At 46.4% G+C, this 22,507-nt stretch overlaps 1 protein-coding gene across 3 annotated transcripts in view; it reads left to right on the forward strand.

Annotated features, from left to right (window-relative positions):
• Window positions 1-22,507, forward strand: part of egg (SET domain bifurcated histone lysine methyltransferase eggless) — a 112,639-nt gene that overhangs the window by 7,266 nt on the left and 82,866 nt on the right. The window contains exon 1 of one of the 3 annotated variants that reach the window (XM_055074024.2): window positions 12,014-12,153. The exons of 1 other annotated variant lie outside the window; for it this stretch is intronic. The gene's annotated coding sequence lies outside the window, so the exon portion shown is untranslated. Of the gene's footprint in view, window positions 1-12,013; window positions 12,154-18,992; window positions 19,158-22,507 lie in introns of those variants that run through there. One more of the 3 variants, XM_050183430.3, reaches the window with a different exon arrangement.

Below are 22,507 nucleotides of genomic sequence, written 5' to 3' on the forward strand. Positions count from 1 at the left end.
AATATTTCTTTTTTCTTTATTGTGAATATTAAAAATGCCTTTTTTTATATCATGCAGTCTGTGTGAAGTGAATGCCTTTGTGGCGAACGTTTCTGGTGCATCTGCAAAAGCTGCGGCGCACTTGCAGATAGCGGTCACTGAGGGGATCAAGGGGATCTCTGCCGTTAGCGATAGCGCTTGGGGCGGGGCCGCGGCCGCGCACGTGACGGCAGAAAAAGTAGTCCGGCCGCCGCTGGCTCCTCTGGCTCTCTCGGCGGTGGGGTGGGAGGAAGGCATGCTGGCAGCCGCTGGCGGCCATCTTGTGTGTCCCGCGAAAGTGGGTTTGCGCAGCTAGTCCAGGCGGTCTCCGCGCTGCGTATTTCTCGCGCTGTTCTTTAGCGCGCGTGCATCGTAGCTTGACGAACGCCTCGAATTCGCCTTTCTCTTTCGCTTTCTTGTTTCTGGAAGCTAAATAATGGTAGCTCCGTGACCACAGAAGAGAACGCGAAACAGTTGCAACGCATTTTTTTTTTTAAGCCAATATTTTTCTTTGACTCTCTCGGCCGTTTTCGTGGTTGGTCGGTGGTTCAGTCGCTCGCACGTTCCTTCGTTCGTGCGTTGTTAGGCATTGGAAATCATCGTCGATGTCTGTTTCCCGCAAATTTATTTTTTATTTTTTTAGCTACCGCGCCTGTGCGCCCATTAGATGCATGCAGCTTTGCAATTTGCAGCTGCTGAAGCCACCGTCGGAACCTAACGTTCGAGGCGGAAGTTAGCCCGTGCCGTGAAATCGTAAATGTAAACATTTAGTTTTCCGTCAAGCATTGGAAGCACTAAGTGTGAAGTTGCGATGCATGTAAATAGGGCAGGTGAGCCTCTTAAAATAAAGTTTATAGACGCACGTGGAAACATAAATCCAGCGCTGGAATTGGTTCCTTCAACCGTATGTCCACCCCACTCCCACTTGAGGTGCTCACTGCCGGTACTTGCTCCTGATGTATGTGGTGTGATCCGCCCTCGAAGAACGTCAGCCAGCGGTTTCATATACTTGCTGCAATGTTCGCCGCAGACCGTGTTCTAATATATATATATATATATATATATATACATGGTGATAATATTTTAGTTTTATGAAATATGTAAAAATCGCCTATGGCATATTGCATGATTCTTGTCCTTCCTGGATCAGTATTATTCGAAGAGGCGGAAATTCCCAGCGCGAGCAATGGAAACATATTCAATTAATTGACGAAAATTCACTAGTGAACGCCTTAATTAATTACGTTACGGCACATATTTCAGTTTACGAATTGTAGCCGTTGCACTCGCAGGACGTATCCACTTGAAATGAATTTGCGGGATGACACATGTTTCGAGATATTTCCCAAAATGTGGAACGAAATACATGGGCGTTCCAGTTACTTTTGTGCTTGAATGCATATGATAGCGTTTGCTTAAAAGAGTAAGTGGAACAACTGTGCATTTTTAGGGCAAGTTTGATGGCGAATGCATCCAAACTGGCGTCATTCTGGAAATTCATTCCAAGTGGATACGCCTTGCAATCTCACCGGCTGCAATTCGCAAATTGACATATGTGCCTTAAAGTTACTCAAAAGGGACGTTTGCTAATTAGTTAGATATGTGTTTCGGTTTCTCGTACATGTCCGCCTCTCTGAATAATCCTTCTCAGAGTAGAATTATCTTAGCTGCAACAGGCTATTTTTAAGATTTTCAAAAAACTTAAAATGATCTGTATAGTCAAAGTCAACGGGCCCTTGCTTGCTTTACAACTTGTACTTGAAGAAAGAGAGCATGGTCAATTGGGATGTGAATTTACTCGACCTTTCGGCCGGACGATCGGCCCTTAATTATCAAGATAACCACGATAAAGGCCGAAACGTCGGGTAATGTGTCGGTGGACCATGCTCTCCGTCGTTATGTGTATGTGTATATATATATATATATATATATATATATATATATATATATATATATATATATATATATATATATATATATATATATATATATATATATATATATAGCTCTTTGAACTATGTCATAGCCAATGGACCATGAATGTCCACCGGATATCCACAGAGGACAACAATTAGTGGACATTCGGGTGTTCTGCGGACATCTGCACATACCCGCCGAGTGTACTACGGACGCGGCCATAGGAAAAGAGCCGTCCAGCAAAGGTCCCGTGGATGTCAAAGCCAGATATTCGGATGCCCCAGGGATGTATAGAATAGGCTATTTGCTTTCAGGATGTCCACAGGACATCCGTAGGATACATATTTTGCAAATATTGGATGTACGAGGGATGTCAATTTCTTTATTTCATTGCGTATGTATTGGCACCAATTGTGACCTTCCACCCCTGAAGTCATTTCCATAGCGTCGGTGCTGTGTTGCGCTGGTAAGCTCAAGGTCGCGGGATCAAATCCCGGCCGCGGCGGCCGCATTTCGATAGGGGTGAAATGCAATAACGCGCGTGTCGAGAATTGGAGGCACGTTAAAGATTCCCTGGTGGTAAAAATTAATCCGGTGTCCCCCACTACGGCGTGAATCATGATCAAATCTAGGTTTGGCACGTAAAACTGCAGAATTCAACGTCAGTGCTGTTGCAACAGTCAGCGGTGTCGGTGTGCGTGTGTGCGTGTGCTTTTTTTACTGCAATGTAAGTGGTGCAACACAAACTACGGCACTGATCTTAACGAAGACCCTTCACACTGTTGCACAGCTAGGAACACTCCCACAGCTGTTTTCTTTTATTAGGATACAGCAGCAACATACAACAGTCAACATACAAGCTTCCAGACGTCAGGCTGCAAGCTGGAGACCACAGCACATATAAGCAACTGCAGGCTATCTGCATAACATAAATGTTCTTCATTTGAGTAGGGCTCTGCTTCTGCGCAGGTTGCGTGACATGAATGGAAATGTCAGCAAAGGGAGGGTCATTTACAGGCTGGTCTCTGGAGAAGGTTGTAGGCGATCTTCAACGAGCTGTTTGCTTTTCGGTGATGCTTCAGTCAATATGTATCTGAAACATCAGGTATATTGATGCCACCTTGAACGTTTCCAATTTCAAGATCAAAGTGCTGCTATGAATGAATCGTGAAATCACACACGTTTAACGTATTGAAGCAAATGAGCAAAACATTCTTTTACAGCTTACAAATACACATTTATATACACATAATTATTATACACATTATTATACACATAACATTAGCCAAGCTCTAGCCACACTGCAATAATTAGACAGAACCAAATGCACAGATGACAAGTGCACAAACTTAATTTGTTCTGAGTTGTTCGAAATTTTCATACACGATTTTAATGCCTTGCATGACGCTTTGCGGTATGCCAATTATAACAGTTTGGCGCCATTCATACTATTGTACCTCGCGCATTTGAATATTAGACATGACAGTGACTTCTGATGCACGTAGTCCGCATGGCTGTAGCAAATGGCTGGCCGCCACATTCACGCAACGGCGAGCAACAAGTTCTATACTCGAGGCGCATGAAAAGCGCACTATCTGCATGCATGGCAACATCTTTACAATATAAAGACACTTTTTTTGTGTAAAATCACTGTGAACACGACACGGATCCGTGAGCGTTTCTGACTTCATCGGAACGGTTCACCAGCCACAGATGTAACGTCAATTCCGTTGTGACGGCCAGCTGTTACGACGAGCGCCTGACAACACAGGATCAAATATGTATAGAGCGTGCAAAATTCATTACGATCGCTTCACTTACCGTTCATTCTCGTGGTTCAGCTTTATCAAAGACACGAACGGCTGTACCAAAATGTGCGGGCACTACAACCGACAACTGTTTGTTTCGGCAGTGCCAAAGTCCGAACTACTTGGCTGTGCTCTGCTCCGCATTGTAGGCACGTTGGAGGCACGGTGCGGCAACTCCGCACAGAAAAATAGCATGTAACCACTGAGTGGCATACTTTTGATGCTTATTGACGAAATAAGTTTACGACATTATCTTAAACGACAAAGCACAAGCTGTGTCACCACCAATACTCTTGCTGTGCCGCGGGTTACCTGTACTATCATCGGTATAGCGAGCTGTATTTGCATAGTGTGAAACGATTACCGTACAGTAGACCGTTGGGAACCGAAGAAGAGAGAAAGCTACATACTGTATATCAACATTTGATTGTTTTGGTGAGGCCTAAAAATTAGAGCTTCCAGCAATGTCCGGTGTCGGATATGCTATATTAACGACGACCGCAGTACATCCGCAGGATAAAACTGATCGGCTCTTCTTAACTTTGTTATAGGACCCATATCTGGCTTGAATGTTCGGATGTTGGCCGTATATGTCCAGCAGATATTCGGAAACATTCTGTGTGCTGGACATGGACGTTCGGACCTGATCCGAATGTGGACCATTGGTTAGACACGTGGAATCTATCTCCCTCTTTCCCTGTATCCGTTACACCAGTGCGGAGTAGCAGGCTAGAGACAGGCTCTCAAACCGACCTCTATATGTCCATCTCTCTTGTGCAGCCAAAAGAGACACAGATTGGTATCACTTTATCTATTTATTTATTTTACAGTCAGTGCCATGGAGGCATTTCAGAGGGAACTGGGCAGAAAAAAAACTAAAGCAGACAATGTGAAAATTGACGGCATAATAAAGCTCCACTTTCCACTTTGTTCTTTTCATGGTGCTCAGCTGTCCCTTTCCGAGTTTTTGTCCGAGTGGATCCCGTGTGCATATTTCTTTATTTGTTTCGCGTCATTTTATCTCTTGTTATATATTGAACCCGTAGTAGCATGCGGTCGAGACCTATTGCTCGGCTGACCTACCCACATGTCACTAAAATTTCTCCCACCAGCGCGCATGTATTTTCACTGTGGGTTGATATTATACGGTTTACGTGTGATACGTCTTTTGCATACGCAAATTATATACACAGTGGATGGACTATGCGGTATGAATAAATTACGATGGGTGTGCCTGTTCAAGAGATCACTGCCCTGGGCTAGCGGCCTCTCATAACGCAAAACCAACATTCTGAGCAGTTTAGCTCACAGGACCAAAATGCAAATTATATCTGAGGGTTTGTACGCCTCCTTGAAAACCCCTGCATATGAAAAAAAAAAAGACAGACGATATTCAAGGGCTCTTACGACTCCTTGAAAATAAAATGTGCTTCTTGAGTTCCTTGAAAACTGGGATTGAGGGCTACCTATGAACATTCAAACAAACTCCGCATTGTGGCTGTACTGTGGGCACTGTCTATCGGGTAGCAATCCTTGCTAATTTCTTCTCAGAGTGTTGAGCTAGGCAATGCAATGTGATGTGTCCACAGCCCCCGACGGCGGGCTTGTCTAATTACCATTGTCGTCGTGGAGCTAGCGGAGCCAGATCAAGCGACTAAGCCGTGCCACTCTCTCTCTCTCACTCTCTCTACACACACACACACACACACAAACACACACACACACACACACACACACACACACACACACACACACACACACACGCGCGCACACACACACACACACACACACACACACACACACACACACACACACACACACACACACACACACACACACACACACACACACACACACACACACACACACCAGCCATCATGGCCCCATTTTCGAGCGCTAGGTTCTAGAAATGTCAGGCGGAAAATACGTTTCAGCCATTTGGCTTTAACGCGACGAGTATTTTTGGCTGAAGGCGCACACTACTATTGAATGTGCTAGAAGGCGACTGTCATCATTACAATGGGGAACTCCACTTTAAAAAGGCACCTGAATACCTTGAAGCTTCCGTGCAACTCGGCTGCTGCTTAGCTGCAAGAAATTGCCGCTAAGGAAATAACTGTTTTCCAGTGTTTATGTATGAATAAGGCTTGTTTCCCCCTCCTTGAATTTTGGTCTTTGGCATCCTTGAAATCCTTGAATTGACTTTGAAATTTGAATCGAATGTTCTATACCAACCCTGTGTCTTTTTGTTCACTACTGTAAGCTTTGTTATATGTAATCCACAACTACATTCTCCGAGATACTGAGTGACCCAGCCAGCAGCCACGCCAAACCCAGCAGGGTACGCAAAGAAAGCTTCGTTTTAAACTGGGGCACCCCATGCGCTTTGGGAATCGGTTTAAGCGAAGATTTCGTTGCTTATTGTGGAGAATGCTGTTTTTTAGCGGCCATTTGTCATATAGACTACCAAGTTGGGCACATTTTCATGGGGAAGCGCTTCGCTCAACCTACACTTGTGGCTCACACGGATCCCACGCGGATAGACATGCGGATCTCACGCATGACAATGACCGAATGACAACTTGATGGCAACACTGGAATGTCGACGATGGCATGAGTGCGTGACGACACACTGGCAACGATGGAGTCTCGACGATGTCATAATGACGATGCAACGACAATACGATGACGACGATGGAACAACCATAACATGTCGACAACACAACGACAACGATGACATGATGACGATGTAATGATGGCGACGGCGCGAAGACGACAGCATGACGACAATGGAATGACAATGACGGCGTTACGACGACCACGTGGTGAAAATGGGATGGTGACAATAAAACGACCACGACGGCATGACCACGACGGAATGACGATGACAGCATTACTACGACCGCCTGAGGACAATGGTCTATGACGACGCAATGATACGACTGTATGGCGACGATGTGTAGGTGAAGAAGGAATGACGACGATGGAATGATGACGGGGGTATGACAATGGGATGACGGATCAGGAGTGAGGACGATGGCGTGATGATGATTACATGACTATATCGGCGTGGCCACGACACCATGACGACAATGGTTTGACGAAGTGAAATGACGGTGGTACGACCATGACGGGCACAAATGCATGAGCAGGCATTGACAACGATCACATGACGAAGAAGGAATGACGACGACGGCAAGATGACGATAGAACGACAATGGCGTGATGACGGTTTGACGATGATGGTATAATATGGCTGGGGAATAGTGACGAGGGCGTGACCACGATGTCCCGGCGACAACAGGATGATAGCTACGGAAGGACGTCGGAATGTTTGTGATGGCGGCGGCTCGCTGACGACTTCATGACGAGGAAAAAGCAGCGGAGATCTTTTGTCTGTGGCACGAATTGGTGGACATGTTTTCGTATCGGCCCCACTTCCGAATGCGCTGCCCCAGCAGTAGCCCCATTCAGTGTTTCCACGGAGACTTTCCGTCGTTGAAGGGATAACCGTAAAACGTAAGCGCAAGCGCGCCGGAATGCGTCACGAACATCGCGGTGCGACAGAGTGCTGCTGTTGTGCCGCGTACACAGTGCCCGTTTTGATGATCAGCCTGTGCCGAAATTCGCCACACAGAAATGCGACGTCCAACTGTCACGTGTTAGGCCTTTGGAGGGCACAGAATGCATCGCTTGCGCAAGACCTTCGTAGACGGCAATGTGAGGGCCTACCTCTCGACACGCCAACAAGAAGTCAACTCGCAGTGTGATGCAGAATTGCGACATATTCGATTAGATATGCCTCGGAACAAGCGTTGTCGCTGCTAGTGTTTAAACACGAAGTTGAAATGAAACCATAGTGAGGGGCATATTCACAACGAGACGGGTGTCTGCAGTGCTACACGCTGTAGCAGGCCTGTAATTATTTGCAAAACGCATTACGAGCGCCGCCCATCGGTGCAGGATCCCGCACAAGCGCCGCCAGCAACGGCGACGACCCCTACGTGGCAGCGCGGTCTAGCCTTCCCTTTGCGCTTCTTTCCCCTCACTCGATTCTTTCCGGCGGCAGCAGGCCATGCCGCCCGTCGCGAGGCTGCGCGAAGGACGCACTGCGCATGTGCCGCAAGTGGTTGACGTAGGCACCCGCTCGTCGCTGCCGTCGCGCACGCCGAGCATCAGCGCCCGTGCGCCCGTACCGTGCACGCGTGGGAGTTCGTGGGATGGCCACATGCTGAAGGCGTCACTGGCTCTGCGTTTTTGCGCCTACTCACCTTTGTAGAAACGCCTTATTAGATTTCAGTACGACTGAACTTTAGCATTTCATTGATTCTATGCGTGAAAGGAAGTGGCAGGCCGATAAGAGGGTTTTAAGCGGAGTACTGGCTCAAACTTTCGAAACTGATTTTTCGCGTTGTTCGCTTTGCGGCTGTGTAACGGCACACATTTTCATGTCTGGGGTGCTCGTACTGTCAGATTATTCTGTACATATTGTCACGTCTTTAAAATGAACTGGCGACGTTTATCGAGGGCAGCTGGCTCTTGAAAAACACGGCGGTGGGAACTGGCTATCGAGCGGGGTGTGTATGGTATGGTATGGTATTCCTTATGCGATGGCGCACACCCACTGTGGGGGATTGGCCAAGATTTGGGTGAAATTAGGATATCTTTATACCCCGCGCACTTCTTTCTTCTTGTCCTTGCCTGCCTCTTCTCCTGCACTGTGCCCACTACTGCAGGTGGCGACATGGATATATCTGACCGATTAATAATGGCGAACGTTCTGGAAAAGGTTTTTTAATAGTGAGTTTTAGTTCTTTTGTGTTTCCCGTGTCAGCCGTATGCGGTGTAATACGGTAGACCTGTCTAGCGGCTGATTAGTATTGCCCCGGACCTACCATGCGGAAAAGAGTTTTTCCGTACGCTGATACAGCATCGCTAAATTTCCCAATATGAATCAATGGCCATGCGGGCCACTGATTACAAGGTGCCGCACCTAGCGACATTGGCATCAACATATGAAGTGTTATGTTTTTATAATTCTGCGAGCGCTGTTAGTGCTACTGATAAGGTTGCTTGCGCGGAGTACGACGGGAAAATACGCTATCCTCTACGGGGATGCTCGCTTCCTTGTGTCAGTTCTTCAGTATCTTGTGTGCGCCGTGAGTAATAAAAAAATTCCACGGTCTCTTAAGATCTCTGAAGAGGTGAACGGCAAAAATCTCCTCTTCCTCTTCTTATCATTCGCCTCTTTCTCGTTGCCCCATCACTTTCTCTTCTTTCTTTTAGTCATTACTGCTCACTACTAAGCATTTTTAGTCATTTGTAATCAATTGTGGTCACAAGCCGGCTTAGATATGTTAGTCATATCATAGTCATTAGTAGTCATTACAACTCATTTCAGTCATTATTAGTCATTACTGGTCATTTCCAAGCATATTTAGTCATTTCTAATGAATTGTAGTCATTACAATTCGTCGTTAGACATATTGGTCATTACGTAGTCATTTCAGTCATTATTAGTCAGTACTGGTCATAACTAAGCATATTTAGTCATTTCTAATCAAGTGTAGTCGTTGGACATGTTGGCCATTTCATAGTCATTACCAGTCATTTCAGTCATTACTGCTCACTAGCAAGCATATTTAGTTATTTGTAATCAATTGTGGTCATTACAAGCTGTACTTAGACAGATTGGTCATTTCGTAGTCATTAGTAGTCATCACAAGCCGTTAGTAGTCATTTTAGTCATTACTACTCATTACTAGACATTTCTAGTCATTTCTAATCAATTGTGGTCATTACAAGCCGTCGTTAGACATATTGGCCATTTTGGAGTCATTAGTAGTCATTATTAGTCATTATTAACATTTGCCAATCTATTATAACGTTACCATTCACTAACTGTCTCTATCATTCATTCTTTAATCTGTCTTCATGTGGCGTGATGACGCTTCGGCGGACACTCCGGTGGTCAGGTGTGCTGACACGAACTTCACCATGAGCCTAGAAAGGCTTTTGCCTTAAAATAGTGCGGGTTTAGGTCTGAAAACTCTGTTGTTACGGAGCATTGGTGCGTGGTACAACTGAGCCAATCGGAGCAATGGAAGGCTCATATTAGGAACCACAGCATTTCATCCTTTTCCCCACGGAGGAAGCTAACGACAACTGCGGGTCGAGCCCGTTTACAACATTGGGCGCAAGGACTGGACGCAGGGGCTTGTTACCCTACCTCGTTTTGCGGTGGTTTGTTACCTGTGCGACATAGTGCTCCAGGGTTGAAAATGCGTAATGGTCACAGCAATACGTTTTGAACGTGTCAGGACGAGCAAATGTTTCGGAGAGACGTGTCGAATAAGATGGCCACCGTACGTGGCTATCATCCACGCGTTGTAATGTCCACATTCGTTGCTGCTGGCAGTGTTGTTGCTTTCTGACATGACATATCCATAATAGCCTCTGCTATATTCATAATATATCTGCCACATCCCTCTGCTATACTCATAGTCATTCCCTTGATGAGGCGGGCCAAGATTCAGACGACGACGGCATGGTGTAGCACGCTCGTGGCTAGCACACGAATTCTGCAACTGGCAACTGAATTTGTTTGAAATGACGTGCTCCTTCGCATCACGTTAGTCCACATGGTCAGCTCAGATCAGGAGCCGGTCAAGAAACATTCCTCCCCTTTTCCTTGCCTCTAGTGTAGGGTAGCGAACCGGACGTTCGTCTGATTGACCTCCCTGCCTTCCTTCTCCTTGCTATCTTTCTCTCTCCCATCTCAGTGCTTGATTACGAAACTTTAGCGCAAGAAATTTTTAACTTTAGAGTGAGTGACGGTCGAAGCAGTTCTAAACGTGAAGTCGGAGAACTGAAAACGACAAAATTTATCCACTTCTGCTCCCAGGATGCGACAAACTTTCGAAGCACCGCGTTATCACTGCCCAGAAGTGCTTGGCTGATTCTTTGGCTTCAGTGCCTGTACGAACTTGGCTTGGCTGACGTACTTGGCTTATTCCTAGCAGCCGAATGAACTCTCGGAAGTCGGGCAAATTCGTCGACGCGAATATTCCAAGCATCTGAAGTAATTTGGTCTACGGAAATCCGTTACGATCTTTGCACGCGTTGCCACCATTTCCACTCGTAAATTGTGAAATCGATGCACTTCTTAGTCATGTAAACAAGATAACGCTGCATGACTTTTGTTCATTCACCGACTAAGAATAATTGCAAAATGTAGAATAGAATGGGATAAAAAAGAAAAAGGAATTTAGCTTATTAAGCACCTTTACAGCTTGAGTGCATTTGCGAACTGACAGCGTTGCGTCACGCTTTCGGAACTGCATATCTGCTTGATGGCTTGTTGGGACGCATTTCGTCGTCTGGTGAGTTAGGCCAAAACTTTTGTTATGTCTGCTCATTTGATTAAATACGACCGTTTACGTATGTGGTCGTTCCTTGAGCACATTACGAGCGCCTCCTGTCAACGTTCCCCTCTGTAAAAGCTAGTGGAAGTCGACACCTAGCCCACTCTTTGTTCTTCATTGCATGTATATTGCAGTTTTCTAGCGTGCTCAATGAGGAGGTACAGTGAGAACACAAGAGGTATTACCGTGAATGTGATGTCGTTTCGCATCGGTCTTGTTCCTTCTTCCTTTGATATCTTTTTTATTGCGTGCAGCAAACGTAGGAGTGAGAATGAGTGACGGGAATGCACCGAACAATGCGGCGACCAGTCAGCCATATGAGCGTTCATAAATCGCACTTCTCTTAAATATGCCAGCCGCGTTACTTTCTTCAAAGAGCTCTAGCTGTCCTTACAGAACTGTGCACGTCTTCAGGAGTTGCTTAAGCCGTACGCTGTATTGGTATATGAAATCTTTAATTAATTATGGGGTTTTACGTGCCAAAACCACTTTCTGATTATGAGGCATGCCGTAGTGGGGGACTCCGGAAATTTTGACCACCTGGGATTCTTTAACGTGCACCTAAATCTAAGTACACGGGTGTTTTCGCATTTTGCCCCCATCGAAATGCGGCCGCCGTGGCCGGGATTCGATCCCGCGACCTCGTGCTCAGCAGCCTAACACCATAGCCACTGAGCAACCACGGCGGGTACATGAAATCTTAGGGACTATATTGTGGAGCGGTCGACAGCGAGGGGCGGCGCGCGACCGCGCGTGTCGGTGTACCTCCGCCGGCGGCGGCGGCTCCGGCAGCTGGCTAGAAACCAGTGCCGTCGGTTTCCCCCATCGACCGAGCGTGAGTGGAAGGACGTTGAGCCTGCCGTTCGCCTATAGTGCGGCGCTCTTGCCAGAAGTGGTGCGGCGTGCAAGCAAGCATTTTGGCGGTCCGCCTACCTCATTTCTGTGCTCGTGACGTTATCTCGGGGACGGCGCGCTGAACACGCGAGGTTAGTAGAGCAAGTCATATTTGCTACGTCGCTTTCTTGAAAGTAGTCGTTACGTCTCGGTAAGCTGCTTATTTGATTAAATTCGGTTAAGGTCGTCGATCTCGACATGCAAGGGTACGACCGCTGGTATGAAATGCAACGCGATTTTGCGCTAACAGTATATGCCTAAATGTTCGAGTTTCGCGCTCAGCCTTCTGTAGAACCGTCACGCGGTCTAGGTGGCGCAGCAGTTGCCGGCAGCGAATCATTTGTCTGCATCAGCCAGGTTCACCTCGCGAATGGGTTCTTGAGTTCATGGAGGTCATTCCAATATGTTACTAACAATCGTTATAACACTGCGTTCGTTGATCGTTTGAATGCTTGGAAGGGGTTCTTGAATTCATGGAGGTCATTCGAATGTTACTAACAATCGTTATAACTCTGCGTTCGTTGATCGTTCGAAGTCCTCAAGCGAGTTCAGTGAACTGCTTCAGCTCCTCTTGACGCAAGGTAGCTACAAAGAAAAACAGAAATAAATCCTACCTTACTTGTTTGTTGTGCCCGAACCTGGCAGTGGGTGACCCCACCGTGCGGTCGATCATTGAAGTTCACATTCGTAAGTGCGGAGTGCTTGTAGCGAACAAGCCGCTCCGTGTGGTCGCTTGATAATCGACGCACACGCGACGTGCTGCAGATCTTTCAGGTCGTTCCATAGAGCTGAAAAGGGGTTCCTATATAGGTACACTTAAATATCTTTGTTTTGGTGCCTTCAAAGAGCGTTTTCGTTGATTGCTGGGACGGCGCATAGCTGTACATGTGCCGATCTTCGTCATCTGCAGCACTGGCTAAAAGTGTTGGTGTCGGCTTTTCAGACTGTTTGTTTTACAGCGAGGCTGTCTATGGCGAGGATCTGGAAAAAAATCTGTCCCCCGAGATGTTGACAAAAACAAATCATATGGGCTGATCCTGATGATCGTGAAGAAAGGGTCCAAGCTCAATGCCACATACCCCAGTGGGCTCGGGGACATGTAATGTGCCCTTGAAGTACACTTGTAACATGTGGAACCCAAAGAGGGGTCAGGCACAAGGGTAAGAACAGATGTTTTTCAAAAAAAAAGATTTTTTGTACAACTTTTCCAAAACAAGGACTGTTAAATAATTATCGGCGCCAAGCGCGTAAACGCACTACTACCACTGCTCGCGCGTTTCGTCATTGTCGTCTTCTTCCACAGCTGGCTCCGTTGTGGTACGAACTATCATCATCAGCAGCAATGGCTCGAACGCCGTCGTCTTCCACAGCTGGCTTCGTTGCCACTCACCACTCCAGCGGAGAATTTCACTTCTGTCGTCGTAATGGGGAGGCCGCGTTTACGAGTGGATGAGCCATAGCTTAAGGGGTATCATTATCTTACGTGACAGACACGTTTAATAACAGAGGTGATACGTGAATATGGTGTGCGTACCTATATCGCCAAGATGACCACATATTAGCACAATAAATATGTTCGTACCTTTGTTCAATATTCTGGGTCAGCTCTGTGTCGTGCGCTAAACAGCTTCGCTGGTCATCCACCTTCAAAGAGTGGAATGGCTCATGATTTTTCTTCGGATTAGATTCCTATACTTTGTTTTGCTTTTATGCTTGCGTGCCACTTACAGACAGTTGAAAGAAACTTTTCTTTATCCAATAAACTTTCGGATTGCTCAGAACGTAGCGGCTCAGAATAAAGCAAAATCTCACTACGCACCAAGCATTGACCTGGCAATTAATGAGAAGCTGCCCGGCACCGGCTCTCCAGCTTGCGGTACGGCTGTTTCCCCGTAGCTGCCACTGCGCCCTTAGTCTGTTGGGAAGTCACCTCCTAAGGAGCGGGGGAACGGGTTCTTTCATTCTTGCTGCGGCGTTTTGCCAGCGCTTTCCGGAGTGGCGAGCATATACGAAGTGCTTCCTTCTCCTCTTTTCTCCTCGCTCATGCGACAACTAGCCTAGCCTGACGAACGCGAACGGGTCGAGGCGGCGAGACGCCCGAAGAAAACAGGCCTTCGTCAGTTTCCTCTTTCAAGCGCGAGCGGGCGCGAGAGTCCTTCCCGCAGTGTGACAACCGGAGACAGATGGCGCGTCACTTCCGTTGGGTAGAAGCTGGAAGTGGTGCAGTGAACGAAAAGACAGCGTAAGCTCTTGAGCCAGTTGTTGCATGATGAACTTGAAAAAGGGGATTCCAGCGAAGCACTAAGGGGGACGGCGCACTCAAGGAAAAGGCGTTAGACGCGGACGGATGCTGGACTTTCAATTGTACTTTATTGGAATTCACATTGCCGCACATAACCTCCGACGCATGCGCATCTTCAACTCCTCCCAAGACATGTGCATTGATAACACCTCGAAAAGTACACTGCCGCACGAAAACAACCGGCGCACGCGCAACTTCTACTCCTCCCAAGACCCGTGCATCAATGTCAGTTTTTAATCACATTTTACCTATCCGGTAGGCAAGCATGTTGTTCCTTGTTGGTTAAACGGAAAGGCGTATCACTGACACAATTTTCTTCCTAATTTTCATTGTGAAAGGCTTCTGAGATTTCCCGCTCGTATCTAGTCTTACCCCTCCCTAAAATGGTCGCACGACCAAACAGTGGCGTAGGGTTTTTTTTTTTTTTTTTCACTTCTTGCAGCCGCGGCAATGAACTGCCAGATTGCTTCCCTGGTCCCCGCTTAAGCACGTGTTATGTTCTTGCTGGCGCTTGTTACCTATCTGCCCTATATATACTTTACCACAAGCCAACGGAATGCGGTAAACAACACCAATCCTGCACTCGATGAAGGGAGTCACGTGTCTAATTTTGCAGGCCCCTCTCTTTGTCTCCTCATTTCCCATCCTCGCCCACGGCCTAGCAAGTTTGCATGGTGCGGAAAATACAACTCTTACACCTTGTCTTTCAGCCACCTTCTTAATGCTGTGTGAGATTTTATGAATGGGCATTACTTCTAGTTGCTTTCTTCGCTCTGATGTGGGTGACTTCTGGCCTGCAAGGCTCCTCACATTCCGCATTCCGGCTTCAGCGATAGCCCTATTGACCGAAAGAGGGGAACCTGCAGCAAGCAACTTCTCAACAACCTGCTGTTTCAGGCAGTTTGAGAGGTCTTCGGAGGAACAGAAGTTGCGCATGCGTTGGTTGTTTTCGTGCGCCAATCTACTTTTCGAGGTGTTATCAATGCACATGTCTCGAGAGGAGTTGACGATGCGCATGCATTGGAGGTTATGTACGGTAATGTGAATTTCAATAAAGTACAGTTGAAAGTCCAGCGTCCGTCCGAGCCTAACGCCCTTTTCATTATGTGCGCGTTCTTTGTGTTTCGCTGGAACCCCCGTTTTCAAGTTCAACGAAAAGTTGTTGCTGAGGTAGTTGGTCTACCTCCGTACTTCTTAAATTCAGTACTCCTCCTTCGGAAGAGTAGCGAGGTTGCTCAAGGTCGTCTCGGTTGTCCTTAGAGAGAAATAGAAAAGAAATACAGCTACGAAAAACGGTGCAGTGACGAAAGTCTTGAGCATGTCACGTAGGCGTTGATAGCGCGGCAATGTGTATGATGATGATGATGATGAAAATGCTTTTACATAAGGTTGGATCGAAACCCTGTATTTATATGAGGGCGGACGTGAGTTTAGACATATCTGGCCAACTCGAACCAGTCTAAACTCTTGCAAAGATTGCAGGCTTGGATAGAGAATGTCAAAAGACACACACGTTGTACGGTTGGCTTTATCAGAACCACAAGCAGTGTTAAACGAATCGCACGGTAATGTTTCGTCGGACCGGGGTCACTCCAGTGAAATGTCGCACGTGTGCGGAAAATCATCGTAGAAGCGCTGAGGGACATTCGCTTAACGAGCTGTGCTGGCATGAAGACGGAACAGCTTTGAACTGGCCTTAAGCTAAAGGCCATGGCTGATGACCAACTTACCGAAGTTGCATGTGACGAAGTGTACCTAAGTCTCAACACATTGAGATGCAACCGACTGAGGACAGAGAGTAGCAGTAAATAAATTTACGAAACCCGTTGCACCAAATTTTATGGTGAAATTTAGAACGAATCAGCTGGTGAATACTAAGATAGGTCGACTGTACAAAAGCTTTTGCGTGATAGAAAAATCGTATTACTCGTGTTATTTTGAATCACGCTGCGTTTGAAACATTTACATCTGAAAGTAGTAAAGTAAAAGCCCGCTGCACTCTGCTGGTAATTACGCTGTTTATTCCACACCCGCACGGACCCTACACTCTAAACATTTTTACACGTTTATGAGTGTATAAGGGGTGTTCGGATGTCCCATGGCTAACACCTTCACGTTTAAGGGGTAAGATCCAATCGTTGGTGGAGACCGGTGTAGCCATCTTGTTTGCCAACACTTTGTGGCAAGTAAAAATGATGATAGCTGTGACAGGTTGCACGAAAAGTGCATTAAATAAACTTCCAAAGCTATCGCTGTAAATTTCCTGTCACATATTTCTTTGAGCCTTATAATATATATATGCTCTCAGAATTATTAGTTTTCAACCACGCTTTTTTTCACCACACGTCTAGTTAGAGCTCGTTGTGCGCTATCACATTTTTAAAGCCTTAGCGGTATGGGTGTTACCCGTGCGAGAAGCAAACACTCTTAAGGGTGTAAAAATTGTACTTTGTTTCGGTAGATGTTTTAGGCCACTTTAGCTTATGTTATAGTGTGCCGAAACGCCTATACGTAATCTAAAATTGGCTCAACTCAAAGTAGTCGGTCTTACACCCTGCACGAAACAATTTTGTAATAAGCCATCGTATTACTACAATAATACAAAACTGCAGATGAGTGAGATATATGACTGCTTTCAAAGGTTCGTTCCTGTGACATTTAGGTCTTTTTATTACTAATAAGGGCTACTTTGAGCACTATACATATGAGGTAAAGTGTTACGCTGTTTTGTCTATCTAATGCCATAGTTCACGGTAAATGCAGGTCCTTGGGAGAGACCATCGACCTGCAGTGGACATGAAATAGGTTGATGGCGATTATAAAGAAAGATAACGGAAATTTTCTTTCGTAACATGAGTTGTGTTCATGACGTAGGTTGTGGCTGAAAATTTTCGTCGAAGCGTTTCGTCGGTGTGCCGTTAACGGCGGTTTCTAGTTACCATTATGTCTGCCGAGATCTATCACCCTTTTCCTAGTCCGGGGGCTGTATTCTTTAACAACTTTCTTTCTCCTTTATCTCTGTTACGCTTAGTGGCCCGTCAACAAGCAGGTGAAAAGGTTAGAGGTCGGCTACTTGGAATGGTGGGTCGCAGCGGTAGCCGAAGAAAGCACCGAAGCGCGGGCAATACGTCAGCGAGCAATACGGAGCGGTGCGGTTGCGAGGGCAGGGGTTAAATAACACACGGAGGCAAGGTAATATCACTACACAAATGCAAATATATGTTTACTTCATGGCATATCAGACAATAGTGGAAACCGCGTAACCGGAGCAGTTCAAACATGTTGAAGTGTGCATGCCTCGCGGGCTAGCGCACGGGTTTAGCATTGTGGAAGCGACACTAACGAATACTGGAAGGCGTAGACGCGGTAGCAACAGTTTGTAGCGGCCTCCTTTGACAGCATGTTCAACCCAAGTGTGCAGCATTTTATTTCAGTGATAGGCCTACTTGGCACTTAACCTGACGATGGCGGAACCCGTTGGGGACGGTTCCACGCATCTGTAGCTTCAAGCGTGACGAGTACTGCCTCGCCCTTGCTGTCTCCAAGACTCATCGATTTCCTAGAATCCATTGGTCCATTCTTTTGAAACGCTTGCGTTGCGTGCTCGCTTGCTTGTTAATAGCCGTTATTTTTTATTGAGAATTTAATCGACCAAGCAATTCGTCTGGCGTATCAATGACCGCATAGCAGAAAATTTGATGCTGTATGTGCCGTCTCATTTAATGCTTGCAAGTACGAACTCTTGCATAAGGCGCACATTACAGTGCTGTCCGGTAACCAGACAGTGATTATGCGAAAGCTTTGCTCGATGAATGCGAACCTGAACACGTGTTTAAGCGACACGTGATTACGCTCCCTATACATGGTTCCTTGTCAGTGTCTAGAGCACCGTTTCATCCGGCACATCTCGTGCTGATGTAGCCGCTGTAATTTTGACATTGTAACTTAATGCGCCAATGGGAATTAAATAAATCACTTCAGATTGTGTTTACAGATGGTGTTGAATGTTGACAAATGAAAAACGATCGGTATGCAACGTGTGAGAAGTGCGAACGACGTCCACCGTGCAGTGTCGCTCTCTCTCTAGTTTAGAGAGCAGCTTCCCGCCTGCTGGACAGTCTTGCTCTGTCCTATTCGCTATGGAATGACACCTTTATTTTGCTTTGATTACCGTTCGGTCTGTGAGCAACTTGAGTGAATACGTTACATAAATCGGCGAGGTGTGCGAGACGCTTTGTTGCGTGCGCACATGGCATTCCGCCTAACAACACGGATGTTTTCTTGCGTAGGCGCTTCGGGTGGCAGCCGCTGTTGCACGGAACGTGAAAGTCGGACCATTATATCACTGCCAGTGAAATCGTAGCAAAACATGGCGACGAGATTGTTCGTGTCTGTCTTGCCAACTTAGTAGCTGCGGCGTACGCTCACGGCCCGGGTATTGTTCTCCTTTTATTTTTTTTCCCCAGAGGCGCTCGAAGCGCGAACTACTTTGTGTTGCGGGCGCAGAGCAGCCGCCGTGCAGCCCCATCGCCCGCCCGTGCTGTGTCCTTCCGCGGTTGCCTTCGTATCTTTTTCTTTTTGTGTCCGTGCTCTCGATCTTTCTCTCTCCACCGGCGCGTAGGGAGCGGCACGGCGCGTGTGCGGCTGCAGCTTTCGTTCGCCGGTAGTTCTTTCCTCCACATGGTTTCTCGGCGAGGTTTGCGTCGCGCCGCCTACTGGGGGACCTCGAGGGGCCGACAACCTTCGTCACTCCGTGGCACGCCGTGAGCAGAGCCTGCGTCTAATGTTTCTAAGGTCAGTTAAGTTGACAGGTGTTCTACCGTTGTTGAGTAAGCTTGTTGAATGATGCTAAATTTCGATTCCATTAAGAGTCGTCTCCTTTCCCCCACTCAGCGGCCTTTGTACTCGCCCTCTCAAGGGCCGCGTTGCAACGGATGCTCGAGGTATAATACCGCGCCCGATCTACGTTGTGGCGGCACTCGTAGGTGGCGCTTTCGTGCCAGTAATCTTGACGGGCATGCGCCGCCTCGCCTGATAACGTGGTTTCGTGATAGCAGCCTGCGGGTCGTGCCTTGAAGTGTACTTAGGTCATTTCTAGTGGAATCCGTGGATTACGAAATGATGCACACCTGGCGGGATTTATTCCCCTTGATTGCCATGCGTCGTTGCTAGCGGGTTGTACTGCCGAAATCCTGTTTCCGAGTGATTTTCAAAACCAATGGCAGGGGTAGAACGAAGTCGGGTGTATTTCGACGCCTCTGAGCTGTTTTCAAAGCTGTCGGCAGGGCGGCGTTTTAAGGGATCTAGCGTATTCTGCCCGTTCAAACATACTGTCATGTGTGTAGCGGCGGCACCTGTGACCGCTTGCAGGAGGCACTTTACCATGGGTAAATGCTCCTTGATAAACATCTTTCTGCGACAGTTCATTGCCGTATTGAAAACTGTCCAATGATAAAGTGAAAGGGAGTACTTCCAGTATCTTTTTACCTCTATCACGCAGCCATTAAAGTGGAAAAATGTAATACTAATCTTAGTCGTAATGGACACATTAGCGAATATTGGGAGGTGGAGGAAGGAGGAGGCACGAAGTTGCTTCCAGCGGCTAAAGTGGGTGTACCACCAAGGTCATACCAAGAAATTTACTTTTTTTTTACCAGGTGAGAACTTCGGTATTACGAATTTCCAAAGTACAAATCTCAACTGCACCTAGTTTGAAGTAAAGTTTCTTTTATCTTTGTCGTTGAAGCATGACGACGCAGCAGTCACGTTCGCGCGCACACGTGGTCTGAATACAGGGCTACAAACACTGTTTTCCTGAATGTATGAAAATATGTTTCCGCTCATGGAAGCAGGGCATTGTGCTTACTGTCGTCAAGGGTGAAATAAGCGACAACCGTAAATGCATTTTCTTGGTCAGTATTTCTTGGACACATTTTTTGTGGTTTCGTTGTGAACAGAGCAAAGATTAGTAAACGTAATTAATGGTACTGTGCGCAGACATCTTATTCAAATTAATCGACATGCATTATCGAACTATAATTTTAACTAATTGCGTTGACTTCCTGCATAAGATTTAGAAAAAATTAGAGAACTATTTTCTCTCCCTGGTCTCCATATACACTTCCCGGTAGCGCGCAGTTTCTTTTTCTTTTCTTATTCCCATTCATTCTAGCTGCACCGGCCAAGCTGCAGTTGTTAACGAGACGTTGAGTGGTCTGAAAAGCGTCACCATTCTTTTCAAAGGGCACTTTGCTGATGTGTCGTTAACGAAACTCCAGTATTTCAACGAATCGATGTTGACTTTTGTGCGTGCCATTTACGTTTTAAGAGTTGCCAAAAAAGTGTACTCGTAAAATAGAGTAACAGCTTATTTTATTAAAATGAGCCAAACGTGTTACTCGACTTCGCGTTTGAAAAGCGGACACAATTTTTCTTTACATTCTCTGTGATCGCAGCCATGCATCTTTAGTTGCTCCATCTGGCGGGTATGCTATTTTTGAATACAATCATTACCGTACTGGACACATTATTTCGAGTTGCTCGACAGGGACTAAGTCTGACGGTGTGCCGAGGCCAGGCTCAGGAACAAAGCGACGATGAAACGAATGAATATTATGTACAAGTATTTACGTGGTGTAGTTTTGCGTGTGAAGAGCTGGCGATAGCGCGTTGGGCTCAGCGCTACCCGGCGGGGTGGCCGGGACCGGCGAACCGTAGCGTCGCGCGCGCTCCTCACACGACAGCCACGTGCGGCTTTTGATTCGTCGGCGCTGCCTCGGATGAGGTGGCGTGATCGTGGGACTGCGGTGAAGCTGATTGCCAGGCTGAAACGCCATATTGCAAGGTTTTGCGGAGAAGCCCTTCTCTCGTTCGGAAGGGCAGAGGAGGCTTTGCTGAAAAAAAAAAAAAGAAAAAGAACGGCCCGTCCATGGGCCGGTCTGCGGGCCTCTTCGCGTGGTAGTTTGGAGACCCATGCTCTAAGCGAAACGCCATGGAAGCTTTGTGCAGCGAGCTGGATTCGTCATATAACTATATCTAACCCGGTCCTTTGTGATCGGTAGCGTTTGTGAAGAGCAGTCCAGATTGAGTTGGCCTGACTTACTAATCGCTATGAGCGATGTGTCAATATGAACCGAAGTGAGGAAGCGTGACAGATGTGATGCTTTTTGAGAAGTGATTACCCGGCTTACTGGACTTTCCACCTCTGGTGATAGTGCGATTTGCATATCTAGAAACCTACGTATCAAATATAGCGCAAATATTTGTGCTGGTGCTTTTATTTATTGAATTGCAGGCCAGTAGTGTGTGGATAAAGGTTTATGTTAAAGTTGGGCAAATATTCGAAGTTTTGAATACGAAACGAATAATACGCACAAACTATTGGTGTTGGAGAAGCAACTGCGTATTCGGTATTTTCGAATATTCGAAATTAAGCAAATATTCCGCAACAACCGACCGTTAAAGTCGTTATTTTTCTCATTCTGCTAGACAAAGTATCGCAAGTTATTAGAAGTGAAACGACAAAACTTTTCGAAGGGATGCAAAAACAGAATGCATAACACAAATTGTTTTTGGTTTCGCGGCGGAAGCCTACATGGCAACCTGTGAGTTTTTCTTGTAGTCTGTCATATATTGCTCATATATTGCCTTGAAAAAAAGTCCACTTGTCGAAACGTTGGCGGCTGATTTCACCTTGTTCTCGTTTCGCTAATAAATTTCCATCTCCCGCCTTCCCCGTGTTTTCCCTATGTTGCTTTTTGTAGTTTAATTATGCAGAATTTTGATCTTTTACGCTAAGACTTGGGTTTTTCTTGCAACGGGAATTTTTGCATGTTTCTTTCTGGCTTTTTCCCCAGCTTATCTTGCTTCTGCAACCTTTTATTTGACGATATTTGATAGCTGCATTTTATGCAGCAACCATTATTTCTTGGCAAGCTTGTTGAAAGCAGGTTCTAAAGATGTTGAGAGGCTATTTGTGCCGTTTTTTAGTGACACTTAATAATCTTTTGTTTAAAACATAGCTTTAGTCCCTGACAGCTGTTCTTTTTTTTTTTTTTTGCGCCAGCCAGTGCAGACGTGGTAGCTAACTGTACCGGAATAAATACTGCTGTAAATACGTATATGCGTCTACGTTCGACTATTCG

The sequence above is a fragment of the Dermacentor andersoni genome, chromosome 4, assembly GCF_023375885.2.
Source record: "Dermacentor andersoni chromosome 4, qqDerAnde1_hic_scaffold, whole genome shotgun sequence".
Taxonomy (NCBI): domain Eukaryota; kingdom Metazoa; phylum Arthropoda; class Arachnida; order Ixodida; family Ixodidae; genus Dermacentor; species Dermacentor andersoni.